This window comes from Onychomys torridus, chromosome 13, assembly GCF_903995425.1.
Source record: "Onychomys torridus chromosome 13, mOncTor1.1, whole genome shotgun sequence".
Taxonomy (NCBI): Eukaryota; Metazoa; Chordata; class Mammalia; order Rodentia; family Cricetidae; genus Onychomys; species Onychomys torridus.
In genome coordinates, this window is record NC_050455.1 from 48,752,167 (window position 1) to 48,768,085 (window position 15,919).

The 15,919-nt window shown below is 39.9% G+C and overlaps 2 pseudogenes; both read left to right on the plus strand.

Annotated features, from left to right (window-relative positions):
* Positions 1-9,179: 9,179 nt before the first annotated feature.
* LOC118594431 lies at positions 9,180-10,443 on the plus strand (annotated as a pseudogene).
* Positions 10,444-14,452: 4,009 nt separating this feature from the next.
* On the plus strand, positions 14,453-15,677 carry LOC118594415 (annotated as a pseudogene).
* Positions 15,678-15,919: the final 242 nt, after the last annotated feature.

Below are 15,919 nucleotides of genomic sequence, written 5' to 3' on the forward strand. Positions count from 1 at the left end.
CTAAGACCTTATTCATGCTGGGAAAGCTCTCTACAAATTGACCTACATCTGCAGTGCACAGTTAGATTGCTTTCATAAAATAAAAGGTTTAAAAGAATATTGTCAATCTAAATGATGACTTAAGGACACTGAAATGTTGTGTTAATGAAATGGATTTTAACATGGACTTTAAGGGTAAAGACGTTTTTATTTATTGCTAGTTGATATTCCTCATGGAGAGGAGTTCCAGATCATGAAAAGACAGATGAAAAGTAAATCTAGGAAAATAAAAAATTAATTCAACCAAATACAGTAGATGAATTTACTGATAACTTTTGAAAACATCAATAAAACAGATAAATTAGATTTATGTGATCATTAGAGATTTGTCATTGATTAAACACTGATGCCAGTCATCATTCATTATTTTTTTTCTTTTCTTTTTTTTATTATATTTGTGTTTTAATTTTACACATCAGCCATGGGTTCCCCTGTCCTCCCCCTCCTGTCCCTGCCCTCACCTCCCCCCAGCCCCTCCCCTCCATTCCCATCTCCTCCAGGGCCAAGACTCCCCTGGGGATTCATTTAAACCTGATGGATTCTGTACAGACAGTTCCAGTCCCCTCCTTCAAGGCTGAGCAAAGTGTCCCTGTGTAAGCCCAAGGTTCCAAACAGCCAGCTCATGCTCTAAGGACAGGTCCTGGTCCCACAGCCTGGATGCCTCTCAAAACAGTTCAAGCTATTCAATTGTCTCACTTATCCAGAGGGCCTGATCCAGCTGGGGGCTCCACAGCCTTTGGTTCATAATTCATGTGCTCCCATTTGTTTGGCTATTTGTCCCTGTGCCTCTCCAATCTTGGTCTCAACAATTCACGCTCTTACAGTCCTTCCTCTTTCTCGACAGTTGGATACCGGGAGCTCCATCTGGGGCCTGGCTGAGGATCTCTGTACCCACTTCCATCAGTTATTGGATGAGAGTTCCAGCACGACAGTTAGGGTGTTTGGCCATCTGATCACCAGACTAGGTCAGATCAGGCTTTCTCTCGACCATTGCCAGCAGTCTACAGAGGATGTATCATTGTGGATTTCTGGGGACCTCTCCAGCACTCTGCCTATTCCTGTTCTCATGTGGTCATCTTTTACCATGGTCTGTTATTCCTTGTTCTCCCTTAGAAATAAACAGAGAATTCTCAACAGAGGAAGTTCAAATGACTGAAAGACACTTGAGGAATTGCTCTACATCCCTAATTATCCAGGAAATGCAAATCAAAATGACTCTGAGATACCACCTTACACCTGTCAGAATGGCTAAGATCAAAAACACAGAAGACAGCTTATGCTGGAGAGGATGTGGAGCAAAGGGAACTCTCCTCCACTGCTGGTGGGAATGCAAGCTTGTACAGCCACTTTGGAAATCAATATGGCACTTCCTTAGAAAATTGGGAATCCATCTCCCCCAAGACCCAGATGTAGCACTCTTGGGCATATATCCAAGGAATGCTCAATCATACCACAAGGGCATTTGCTCAGCTATGTTCATATCAGCTTTGTTTGTAATAGCCAGAACCTGGAAACAACCTAGATGCCCTTCAACTGAAGAATGGATAAAGAAAATATGGTACATATAAACAATGGAATACTACTCAGCAGAGAAAAACAATGACATCATGAGGTTTGCAGGCAAATGGATGGAGCTAGAAAAAAATCATCCTGAGTGAGGTAACACAGACTCAGAAGGACAAACATGGTATGTACTCACTCATAGGAGGATACTAGATGTAAAACAAAGATGACTGGACTGCTACACAACTCCAGGGAGGCTACCTAGAAAACGGGACCCTAGAAAAGACACAGGGATAGCCCAATGACAGAGAAATGGATGGGATCTACGTGAACAACCTGGACAACAGTGGGAGTAATGAAGGGCAAGGTTTGAGGGAAAGAAAGCTTAGGGGAGCAGGAGATCCCAGCTGGATCAAGAACAGAAAGGGAAAACATTTTATTTATTTTTAACCTTGGGAAACTAGATGTATGTTGTTTCTGCTCATTTGAAGGCACACACTGAAGGAAGTGTGCACAGATGGAGAAAATAGCTTGTATTTGATATACAATACTGCAGTCAGGTTAGATGCAACACAGTTGCTCATGTTTATATAGTTATTGCTGCTGGCTAAAGGACTCTTGCAGAATTGACACTATTTTCCCTTCCTTTACCTAAGTTTTTTCCCCTATTTGGCCTATAGTGTGATTTTTTTATTAAATAATTCTTTTATTGAGAGATTTTCTATTCATTTTATATACCAACCACAGATTCTCCTGTCCTCACTCCTCCCACCCACCCCCAGGCTTCCCCCCACAACCCACCACCATTTGCACCTCCTCCAAGACAAGGTCTCCCCTGGGGAGTCAGCAGAGCCTGGTATATTCAGATGAGGCAGGTCCAACCCCCTCCTCCCTGCACCAAGACAGTGCAAAGTATCTCACCATAGGCACTAGGGTCCAAAAAGACAGCTCATACACTAGGGACAGGTCCTAATTCCACTGCATGGGGGCCCCCTAAACAATTCAAGCTAAACAACTGTCTCGCTTATCCAGAGAGTTTAGTCCAGTACCATGGGGGCTCCTCAGCTATTGGTCCACAGGTCCTGCATTTCCACTAGTTTGGCTAGTTGTCTCTGTACTTTTTCCAGTCATGGTCTCAATATCTCTTGCTCATAGAATCCCTCTTCTTTCTCATTGATTGGACTCCTGAAGTTAAACCTGGGGCCTGGCTGTGGATCTCTGCATCTGCTTCCATTAGTCACTGGATGAGGGTTCTATGATGACAGTTAGGGTATTCAGCCATCCGATCACCAGAGTATACCAGCTCAGGCACCCTCTCAACTATTGCCAATAGTCTATGGTGGAGTCATCCTTGTGGATTCCTAGGAACCTCCCTAGCACTGTTTCTCCCTATTCCCATGGTATCTTCATTTATCATGATATCTCTTTCCTTGCTCTCCACTCTGTTCCCATTCCAGTTCAAACCTCCCACTCCCCTAAGCTCTCCATCCCTTGCCCCCCATTACCCCTTCATCCCCAGTTTGCTCATGTAGATCTAATCCATTTCTCCACCACTGGGCAACCCATGGGTCCTTCTTAGGGTCCTTCTTACTAGCTAGCCTCACTGTAGCTGTGGGTTGCAGTCTGATTATCCTTTGCTTTATATCTAGTATCCACTTATGAATGAGCACATACCATGTTTTTCTCTGAGTCTCGGTTACCTCACTCAGGATGGTATTTCTAGTTCCATCCATTTGTCTGCAAACCTCATGATGCCATTGTTTTTCTCTGCTGAGTGGTACTCCATTACGTATGTATACCACATTTTCTTTATCCATCCTTCAGTTGAGAAGCATCTAGGTTGTTCCCAGGTTCTGGCTATTACAATAATGCTGCTATGAACATAGTTGAGCATGTGTCCTTGTGGTATGATTGACCATTCCTTGGGAATATGCCCGAGTGGTATAGCTGGGTCTTGAGGGAGATTGATTCCCAATTTTCTGAGAAACTGCCATACTGATTTCCAAAGTGACTGTACAAGTTTGTATTTCCACCAATAGTGTAGGAGTGTTCCCCTTGTTTCACATCCTCTCCACCATAAGCTGTCTTCAGTGTTTTTTATCTTAGCCACTCTGACAGGTGTAAGATGGTATCTAAAATTTTCATTTCCCTTATGACTAAGGATGTTGAGCAATTCCTTAAATGTCTTTTTGGCTATTTTGAGATTCTTCTGTTGAGAATTCTCTGTTTAGCTCTGTAGCCCATTTTTCAATTGGACTGTTAAGTATTTTGATGTCTAGTTTTTTGAGTTCTTTATATATTTTGAAGATCAGCCCTTTGTCAGATGTGGGGTTGGTGAATAATTTCTCCCATTCATTTTGTCTTATTGACTGTGTCCTTTGCCCTACAAAAGCTTCTCAGTTTCAACAGGTCCCACTTATTAATTGTTGCTCTCAGTGTCTGTGCTACTGGTATTATACTTAGGAAGTGATCTCCTGTGCCAAGACTACTTCCTATTTTCTCTTCTATCAGGTTCAGAGTTACTGGATTTATGTTGAGGTCTTTGATCCACTTGGACTTAAGTTTTGTGCATGGTGACAGATATGGATCTATTGCAATCTTCAACATGTTGACATCCAGTTATGCCAGCACCATTTGTTCCAGATGCTTTCTTTTTTCCATGGTACAGTTTTGGCTTCTTTGTCAAAAATTAGGTGTTCATACATGTGTAGATTAATGTCAGGGTCTTCAGTTTGACTCCATTGGTCCACATGTTGGTTTTTGTGCCAGTACCAAGCTGTTTTTATTACTGTAGCTCTATAGTAGAGCTTGAAGTCAGGGAAAGTGATGCCTTCACACGTTGCTTTATTGTACAACATTATTTTAGCTATCCTGGGTGTTTTGTTTTTTCTTATGAAGTTGAGTATTGTTCTTTCCAGGTCTGTGATGAATTACGTTGAGATTTTGGTGGGGATTGCATTGAATCTGTAGATTGCTTTTGGTAAGATTGCCATTTTTACTATGTTAATCCTACCTATCCATGAGCATGGGAGATCTTTCCATTTTCTGTTATCTCCTTCAATTTCTTTCTTCAGAGACTTAAAGTTCTTTTCATACAGATCTTAGTTAACTCTTGCTTAGTTAGAATTACTCCAAGGTATTTTATATTATTTGTGGCTATTGTAAAGGGTGATGTTTCTCTGATTTCTTTCTCAGCCCTTTTATCATTTGTATATAGTAGGTCTACTGATTTTTTTTTTTTTTTAGTTAATCTTGTATCTTGCCACATTACTGAAGAAATTTATCAGTTGTGGGAGTTCCCTGATAGAATTTTTGGGGTCACTTACATACACTATCATATGGTCTGCAAATAGTGAAAGTTTTCTTCCTTTCTAATTTCTTTCCCTTTGTTCTCCTTGTATTGCCTTATTGCTCTAGCTAGAACTTCAAGTACTATATTGAATAGACATGAAGAGAGTGGACAGCCTTATCTTGTTTCTGATTTTAGTGGAATTGCTTTGTGTTTCTCTCCATTTAATTTGATGTTGGCTGTCAGCTTGCTGTAAATTGCCTTTATTATGTTTAGGTATGTTCCCTGTATTTCTGATCTCTCTAGGACCTTGATCTAGAAGGGGTGTTGGATTTTGTCAAAGTTTTTTTCAGCTTCTAATGAGATGATTATGTCATTTTTTTCTGTCACTTTGTTTATATGATGTAATACATTGACAGATTTTTATGTATTGAACCATCCTTGCATCCCTGTTATGAAGCCTACTTGATAATGGTGGATAATTTTTTGATGTGTTCTTGGATTTGGTTTGCCAATATTTTGTTGAATATTTTTTGCATCAATGTTCATGGGGGAGATTGGTCTGTAATTTTCTTTCTTTGTTGCATCTTTGTGTGGTTTGAATATCAGGATAACTGTAGCCTCATAAAGAGAATTTGACAATGTTCCTTCTGTTTCTATTGTGTAGAACAATTTGAAGAGTATTGGAATTAGCTCTTCTTTGAAATTCTGGTAGAATTCTGTGCTGAAACCATCTGGTCCTGGACTTTTTTTGGTTGAGAGACTTTTAATGACTGTATCTATTTCCTTAGGGGTTATTGACCTGTTTAAGTAGTTTATCTGGTCTTGATTTAATTTTGGTATTTGGTACCTATCCAGAAAATTGTCCATTTCATTCAGATTTTCCAATTTTGTGGCGTACATGTTTTTGAAATATGACCTGATGATTCTCTGGATCTCCTCATTGTCTGTTGTTATGTCCCCCTTTTCATTTCTGATTTTGTTGATTTGGATTCTCTCTCTCTGTGTCTCTCCCCTCCCCCTCTCTGCCTTTTGGTTAATTTGGATAAGGGCTTGTCTATCTTGTTGATTTTCTCAAAACAACAACTCTTTGTTTTATTGATTCTTTGTATTGTTCTCTTTATTCCTATTTCATTGATTTCAGCTGTCAATTTGATTATTTCTTGACATCCATTCCTCCTGGGTGAGTTTCCTTCCTTTTGTTCTAGAGCTTTCAGGTGTGCTGTTGAGTCACTAGTGTGAGATTTCTCCATCTTTTTTATGTGGATATTTAGTGCTACAAATTTTCCTCTTAGCACTGCTTTCATAGTGTCCCATAAGTTTGAGTATGTTGTACTTTCATTTTCATTGAATTCTAGGAAATCTTTAATTTCTTCCTTTAATTCTTCCTTGACCTAATGGGCATTGTTCAGTTTCTGTGAGATTGTAAGCTTTCTGTAAATTTTGTGATTTTTTAATAAATCCAATAAAATACAGGAGGTTATTCCAATTTTTTTTATCTGTTGAGTTTGCTTTGGGACCAAGCATGTGGTCAATTTTAGAGAAGGTTTCATGGGATGCTGGGAAGAAGGTATATTCTTTTGTGTTTGGGTGGAATGTTCTATAGATATCTATTAAGTCCATTTGAGTCATAAGTTCTGTTAGGTCTCTTATTTCTCTGTTAAGTTTCAGTCTGACAGATCTATCCAGTGATAAAAGTGGGGTATTGAAATCTCTCACTACTAGTGTGTGGGGTTTGATGTGCGATTTAAGCCTTAGTAATGTTTCTTTTACCCTTGTATTTGGGGCATAAGTTTTCAGAACTGAGACTTCATCTTGGTTAATTTTCCCTGTGGTAAGTATGCAATGTCCTTCCCGATCCCTTTCAATTGATTTTAGTTTGAAGTCTATTTTATTAAATATTAGGATAGCTACACAAGTTTGCTTCTTAAGTCCATTTGATTGGAAAGTCTTTTCCCAGCCTTTTACTTTGAGGTAGTGTCTGTCTTTAAAGTTGAGGTGTGTTTCCTGTATGCAGCAGAAGGATGGATCCTGTTTTCATATCTATTCTGTTAGCCTATGTCTTTTTATAAACAAATTGAGACCATTGATATTAATGGATATCAATGGCCAGTAATTGTTAATTCCTGTTATTTTTTTGTTGGTAGCATTGTGTTTCTCTTCTTTGGTATTTCTTGGTGTGGGAATATTGCCTGTAATTTCATGGTTGTATGAACTTCCTTAGGTTGGATTTTTCCTTCTAGTGCTTTCTATAGGGCTGGATTTGTGGATAGGTATTATTTAAATCTGGTTTTTATTATGGAATATTTTGTTTATTCCATCTATGGCGATTGAGATAATTACTGGATATAATAGTTCATGGTCTCTTAGTGTCTGCATAACATCTGTCCAGGACATTCTGGCTTTCAGAGTCTCCATTGAGAAGTCAAGTGTTATTCTGATGGGTCTGCCTTTATATGTTAGTTGGCCTTTTTCCTTTGCAGCTCTTAATATTTTTCTTTATTTTGTATGTTTAGTGGTTTGATTATTATGTGGCAAGGGATCTTTCTTTTTTGATCCAGTCTACTTGGTGTTCTGTAAGCTTCTTGTACCTTCTTAGGAATTTCCTTCTTTAAGTTAGGAAAGTGTTCTTCTATGATTTTGTTGAATATATTTTCTGTGCCTTTGAGATAGTACTATACTCCTTCTTCTATCCCTATTATTCTTAGGTTTGGTCTTTTCATGGTGTCCCTAATTTCGTGGACGTTTTGTGTTATGACTTTTTTGGCTTTAGTGTTTTCTTTGACTGATGAATCTATTTCCCTTATCTTCAACACCTGAGATTCTCTCTTCCATGTCTTGCATTCTGTTGGTTATGCTTGCATCTGTAGTTCCTGTTTGTTTACTCAGATTTTCCATTTCCAGCCTTCCCTCAGTTTGTGTCTTCTTTATTGCCTCTATTTCAGTTTTCAAATCTTGTACTTTTTCATTCACCTGTTTAATTGCTTTTCCTTGGCTTTTTTTAAAGAGTTTTATTGATTTCTTCCAATTTTTTGTTAGTCTTTTCTTTGAATTCTTTAAGGATAGTTTTCATTTTCTCGTTAAAGGCTTCTATCATCTCCTTAAAGTCATTTTTAAGGTCTATTTCTTCTGCTTCTTCTGCTTTGGGACATTCAGTTCTTGCTGGTGTGGCACTGCTAGTTTCAGATGATGCCGTATTGGTCTTTATGTTGTTGACTGTATTTTTGCAATGTTGTCTACCCATCTCTTCCTCCACTGCATGCAAGTGTTGTCTGTGTCTGAGGGAGCTTCTTTTGGACCAATTAATACTCTTGGTCTAATGGTAGCTCTTGGTCTAATCTGGGCTCTCGTTGCAATTGGTACTGAGGGGTTCTGTGTCTCAGGGCGCAGATCTCAGTCCAATGGGCACCAGTTGGCTCTGCCTCAAGAAGCAGCTATTCCCAATTGGTGCAAGGTAGGACCTCTTTTCTGTTCCCATTGGTACAGGATAGGTTTATGTCTCCAGTTTTTACTGGTGACACGGCGGGGGGGAGGGCTGTTTTCTTGGGCAGGGGGTGGGGGAGGAGACAGCTCTCTGGTCCTTGGGGCTCAAATGACTGGGGGGAGGGGCACAGGGTGTACTCCCGGGGCTAGGGACCTGGTCTGCCCAGTCTGGAGATGGGGGCCTTATCTGTTCCCAATCAGTGCAGGATGGGCTTATGTCTCCGGTTTCCACTGCTGTCACAGGGGGCTGTTTTCTTGGCAAGGGGGTCAGGGAAAAGCCCTTTACCTAAGTTTTAATTTTTCCATAATTAAAGGTTTAATTGAGAGCTAGTAGAAATTTGTTCTAGTTTCCTTTCTATTGCTTTTACAAACATCATGACCAAAAGCATTTTAAAAAGAAAATGATTTTGTGGGCTTACACATTCTGATCATAGTCTATCACTGAGGAAAGTCAGGGCATAAACTCTACAGGAGCAGAGGCAAGAACAATGGGAGAATGCTCTTTGCTGGCTTGCTCCCCAAAATTTGATAATGCTTTCTTAAATTACCCAGGAACAACAGCCCATGAGTGGTACCACCCACAGTTACCTGGAACCTCCCAAATCAATCCACAATAAGGAAATGTTCCATAGGCATGCTCCCAGTCCAAGCTGATAGAAGCAATTCCTCAAATAAGGTTTTCTCATCCAATAACTTTGTATCTAGTTGACAAAAACAAAAAGTAGCACAAAATATATGGGAATTAGTCAATATCAGAATGTAACTGAGGCTGCAGAATAGTGAAGGAACATAGCATGAAGGCATCTTTGTTCTCTTGCAACTTACTCTCCCTTCCTCTTTCAGTGACTTATTTTTAATCACAATCATGAGTCAGTCCTCCTCTGATACATCTCAAAATGCAGACCATGAATATGTGCAGTCAAGCTTCACTGCATATTTTAAGACTATTAAGACAGAAAATAAAATCATTTCTCAGGAAACCATCAAATTAATAGAATTTCATCTGAAAAGGGGAAACATTTATGGGGCAAACTCTATAATCAGTGATGCATTTAAAAAATATGGATGACGTCCCAACAAGCATTGCTGTGACAGGAGAGTCTGGAGCAGGGAAGTCCAGCTTCATCAATGCCTTGAGGGAAGTTGGACCTGAAGAGGAAGGTTCAGCTTATGTTAGGGTAGTAGAGACAACTATGATGAGATCTCCATACGTACACCCCAAAAATTAAGACTCTGACTTTATGGGACCTGCCTGGCATTGGAACTATGAACTTTCCACCAGAAGATTATCTGGAGAAAATGAAATTCCAAGAGTATGAGTTCTTCGTTATTGTTTCTGCCACACGTTTTACAAAACTTGAACTAGACCTTGCCAAAGCAATCAGATTCATGGGAAAGAATTACTACTTTGTGAGAACCAAGGTGGACATTGATTTAGACAATGAAAAGAAATCCAAACCATGGACCTTTGACAGAGAAAAGATCCTGCATCGGATCAGAAGCTACCATGTGAATACCTTTAGTCAGAATAACATGTATACACCAGAGATTTTCTTGATTTCTAACACACATTTATCTGACTATGATTTTCCAGTTCTGATGGACACCCTGATAAAGGATCTTCCTGCTGAAAAGCGCCACAATTTTATGCTTTCCTTGCCTAATATCACAGAGGCAGCCGTTGACAGAAAGTGCAAGGCTATGCAGCAGACGATCTGGTTGGAAGCCTTCAATGCTGAAATTTTGCATCCTTTTCCTGGAGAGCAAATCCTCAGGCAGGATGTGGAGAGGCTGAAGAGAAGTTAAACTACTATCCAGACCTCTTTGGAGTGGATGATGAATCACTGGAATTAATGGCTAAGGATTTCCAAGTGCCGTTGAACAACTGAAATAACTCATTAAATGTCCTGATTTGTTAGAAACTAAGGAAGAAAAGGCATTAGAAAGAACGTTTTTAAAATACTGGGAGAGATCTCTTTCAGCTAATGGTGGGCTGCTTGCTTTAGGCCTTTTCTTTAGAAAAGACTGTTGCTTGCAGCTGTGTTTAATTGACACAGTTACTGAAGATGCCAAAGTTCCCCTTCAAATGACATGCTCAAAAAACTAGTTCAAACTCAACACATCCATAGCTACTGACCATGACAACATCAAATGGTTAATGCCAGGGAATCATTGGATGAATTCCCTCTGTGGTATCTTTTCTTTACAGTGATCAACCCACTACCACCATGGGAAAACTAAGGATCATGTGTGTTAATATGTCAGATCCTGACAATACTCAACTTCAACTCTCTATCTTCCTCTCTGTCTTTCAACTCCACATGCACACAAGAACACACACACACACACACACACACACACGCTGTGAAGAAGGAAAGGGGAAAAGCAGGAGGGGATTTAATGGGGGACAGGGCAACACAGAGGAAGAGGGAAGACTGAAGGAGAAATAACACTAAGGCCATTTGCAAAGCCATAGGGGAATATATTATTTTACAAGCCTACTTTAAAATATATATGTAATATATATGTATAAATATATGTGTATAAATGTAAATGCACATATTTTAATGGAAGCATGCAACATGGAGTGATAATGCTCCCCTCTAAGAATCAAAGACCATCTTAGGAAAATCCCAGTATGAGGCATGGGAAACTTTTCTTCGACTTGTCAATCAGAGGGTCCAGAAAACCACCAAAACAACCCAGGCCATTGCCATTGCCCTTGGGGGCCTCCCAGAACTTGGTGATAAGGCCCTATTACTGAAAACTCCTTGGACATAGGACTTGGAGGAATCCATCTGGAATTGACAAGGAAGCCTCCTCACTGAGACTAGCTCTCCCATTATCAGATGCTATGCAAGCTGATAAGCGGGAAAAGCAAGCAAGAGGCCTAGCCCCACTGGAGCATGATGAGAAGGAAAAGAAACTTACCTGTGGTGTCATTTACCCAAGAGCAAGCCTGATTTGTCAGAACAGATCTGCTCTCTCCTCTGACCTGATCTCTTAGACAAAGGCTACCATGTTTATTCATCAGCACAGCAAACATGGTACTGTGGAGGAATGGGGGATAATCAGTCTTTACAGCAGCCTCACAGGGCAGGGGGGCAGGGATTGTTCTTTGGCTCTACTGACTCAGAACAGCACATAAATTCACAATCAGATGTCATCAGTCTATACCCACATGTTTAGCTTTGCATCTTTCCTGGAACTAGCTTTGTTTACCAGGCTGGCCCCGAACTCACAGAGATCCACCTACCTCCGGAAATTCTTATCTGTATAGCCACAGATAAATGTAGCTCTCACTCTTCATCGAAGAAGCCTCTTTTTAAATTTAAATTTATTTAGAATTTTATACATGAGCAATGTATTTATATCAGTTCTATCCCTCCCTTTCCCCTTTCAAAGTCATCCCATGATCTCCCCAATCCATGACTTCTTTAATTATTGTTGTGTATATAGACATAAGTATATGTACATATACAACCGACAATGAGTCCACTTAATGTTGCTTGTATATAGATGTATTTAGGGGTGACAACTTGGGATTGGATTCATCCAATGATGGATAAGTATACAGAATGTATATAGGATATGCTGTTTTAAACACAAATATATCAGATTCCATCCATAATGAGCAAATGAACAAAACAGTCCTCAAAAGAAGCAAAAATGTCCAATGAATACCTGACAATAACCTTCAAAATATTTAGCCCAGGAAAAATGCAAATCAAAAACTAAACTGAAGAGCTGGAAAGATTTCTCAGTGGTTAACAGAGCTTGCTCCATAATTATGATGACCAGAGTTCATATCCCAGCAAGCATGTAACAAGCTAGGCAGACGACCAGGAAATGCCTGTAACCGAGCACTGAGAGGATCCAGAGACAAGAGGATTTCTTGGGGCTTGATTATTTGCAGCCTAGGAGAGAAGTGAGACCCAGATTCAGGGAAACCCTATTCCTGAGTAACAGGCACCAAGTGGTGGCAGAGGAAGCCAATGACTACTTCTGGCTTCTGCACACACAGGCACCCAGCAGCATGCAATGCTATCCCTCTCTCCCCACCCCCGAAAATAAACACATAAATAAACACAGTAATTCTTAAAACACAAACTCCATTGAGATTCTGTCTCACCCCAGTTACTAATCAGCAGGGGTAAAATCACACAAATGTCAGAGAGGAGAGAAGCAAGAGGGAAGGAACATCCAAACATTGCTGATTTGGGGGTAGTGCAGGAATGTAAATATTAGTTCTACTCCCATGGACAATTATAATGGTGGTTTCCCAACAAAGTAAAAAGAGAAACATTTAGACGCTTTTATATGAGAAGATCTAGCTTTCCCAGATCATTTGCTGAAGATACTGTCTCTTCTCCTACGTATATTTGTGATGCCTCTGTCAATATTCCATGTTTGCCTTTGTTTCTGATACCTCTCTCCAGTTCCTTGGCATGCATTTCTCGGGGTGGGTTGGTTTGCTTGTTTGTTTTCTTTGTAATACCGGACTGCTTCTTGTCACTGTGCCTGCACTCTAGGTCATTCACCAGTATTATGAGGCATCCACAATTGCTCTTCATTCAGGATTGCCATGGTTTCTTATGGGTCTTCTGTCCATCTATATGGATTTTAAGGTTGGTTTTTCTATTCTATGAAGAATGGATGAGCTGGGCTTTTTAGAGCCTAGTGCCTATGGTGGGACACTTTTTGCAGCCTTGGTGCAGGGAGGAGGGGCTTGGACCTGCCTCAACTGAGTGTACCAGGCTCTGTTGACTCCCCATGGGAGACCTTGCCTTGGAGGAGATGTGAATGGCTGGGGCGGGGGGATGGGGGTGGGAGGTGAGAGGATAGGGGAATCTGTGGTTGGTATGTAAAATGAATAGAAAATCTCTTCATAAAAATAAATGGAACTGGAATTTTCATGTGTTGCCTTGTACCCAAAGGTCAGGTTTAGTGATACAGCAATTTTCACAGAGCTAATAATTCTCCCACTTCATGAGCATGGAAGGTCTTTCCATCTTCTAGTGTCATCTTTACTTCCTTTTTTCAAGTTTTTATTACAAAGGTCTTTGGTCTCCTTGATTATGCTTACGCCTGGGTGTTTGTATTTTAGTTTATTTGATGGGATAGTTAATTACTTTAGTTAATTCCACCCTGCTTTATTTCTTAGGAAGTTTGTGACTGGCATGTAGAAAAACTACTGATTTTTGTGTTGATTTTGTATTCTGCTACTTTGCTAAAAGTGCTCATTGCTATGTTCTGTGTTAGTCTACTTTTTAATACATAACCTTGACTGCACATGGACCAACATGTAGATGAGTTTGTAAGTTTATATCTATATGTGTGTCCACATTCAGCCAAATTTACACAGTATTGCAGATTGAACCCAGGGCCTTCTTCATTCTAGAAGCATTCTATAAACTGTGTAACTCTCCAGTGCACAGGTAAATGATTTTTATTAAAATAATAGCTTGAGCACACTGAAATATTACATTGAGTAAATGAATTTTAATATAGACTTTAAGCATGAAGAAGCATTTTATTATTGTTGTAAGTTTTCATTTCTCATGGAGATGGATTCTAAGTTATGGAAAAGAAAGAAGTAAAGTAAATTAGTAATTATGTCAACTAAATAAAAATGGCTGAAAGTAAAAGTGTAAACTGAAGGTTCATGTGACTGTTGGAAAGATTTGACCTTGATTAAACATAGATGACAGTTATTATTTGCTTCTCAGTTTGAGAAATTACACTTGTGGTGTTTAAAATTCCCCATACTTTGAAGACACATACTGAAGGAAGTATACATGAATAAAAGAATATCTTGGATTTGCCTGGAAGACTCCAGTCAAATTAGATGCAAAAGAGTTACTGTGGTTTCTAAAGTAGTTGAAGCTAGCTAAAGGGCACATGCAGACGGTGTCATGAATACTCTTAGTTTAGTTGAGTTTTAAATTTTTCATCATAAAAGACTTAACTGAGAGCAAGTAGAAATACATGAGAAGCAGTCCCCATCAGAGCACGACAGGCATCAGTCTGGAGGATGCAATAGTTTGGAGAGACAAAGCACAAAATTGTCCCTCTGACATCAGTCTCTAGCAACTTATTCTCCCTTCTTCCTTTCAGTGCCTTTATTTGCTTACCGTCATGAGTCAGCTGTTCTGGGACACATTTAAGGATGAAGACATATGCTCCAGCTTCATTAAATATTTTAAGATGATTAAGGGCGAAAACGGGATCATTTCTCAGAAAACCATCAATTCAATTGAGTTACATCTGGCACAAGGAAACATTCAGAAGGCAAAGGCTGTAATAACTGGTTCATTAAGAGGAATTAGCAGGACCCCACACAATATTGCTGTAATAGGAGAGTCTGGAACTGGGAAGTCCAGTTTCATCAATGCCTTCAGGGGGGTTGGACATGAAGAGGAAGAATCAGCTCCAATTGGGGTGGTGGAGACAACCATGAGGAGAACAAACACCCCAACATTCCGGATGTGGTTATTTGGAACCTGCCTGGGATTGGAACCACAAATTTCCCAACCAAAGATTATCTGGAGAAAATGAAATTCAGTGAGTATGACTTCTTCATTATTCTTTCTGCCACACGCTTTAGGAGAAATGATATAGACCTCCCCCGGGCTGTCAGCATGATGAAGAAGGATTTCTACTTCATGAGAACCAAGGTGGACATAGATTTAGAAACTGAGAAAAGATGCAAACACACCTTTGACAGAGAAAACTTACTGCAGCAGATCCAAAGCGATTGTGTGAGTAACTTTAAGAAAAACAACCTTGATGTACCACCAATCATCTTGATCTCTAACAAAAATGTATCTGACCATGATTTCCCAATCCTGAAGGACATGCTGGAAAACAAACTTTCTACTCACACACTTCAAAACTTTATGAATTCCTTGCCGAATATCACCGAGGCAGCCATTCACAGAAAGCACAAAGCTATGCAGCAGGCTATCTGGTTGGAAGCCTTCAAGTCTGCCATGTGGCTGCTGTTTCTGTACAGGGCATCCTCAAGGACAAGGAGGTGGAGAGGCTGAAGGAGAGTTTAAACAACTTTCGAGTCCTCTTTGGAGTGGATGATGAATCCCTGGAATTCATGGCAAAGGCTTCCCAAGTGCCTGTTGAAGAACTGAAAGAAATCATTAAATCTCCTTATTTCTTACAAACTAATAAAGAAGGAACATTAGGAGAAACGTTTTTGAAACATTTAGAGAAATTTGCCTCAGCTAAGGGTGGGTCCCTTGCTACAGGTCTTTACTTTAGGAAAACTTTTTACTTTCAACTTCTTTTCCTTGACATGGTGACTGAAGGTGCCAAAGTTCTCCTTAGAGAGACATACTCAAGAAACTAGTTCAGACAAGTACAGACCAGGCATGGTTGGTGCACATCTTTTGCCTTTAACCCCAGGTCTCCACTCAGGAGGCAGAGGCAGGCACGTGTCTGTGAGTTTGAAGCCAGCCTGATCTACATAGTAAATTCCTGCTAGAGCTACATGGTGAGGCCTGTCCTCAAAGAACAAAAGCAGTAAAAACAAACAAGAAATTAGATCAGACTCAATTCACCCACAGCTACTGACCATAACACCTAATGGTT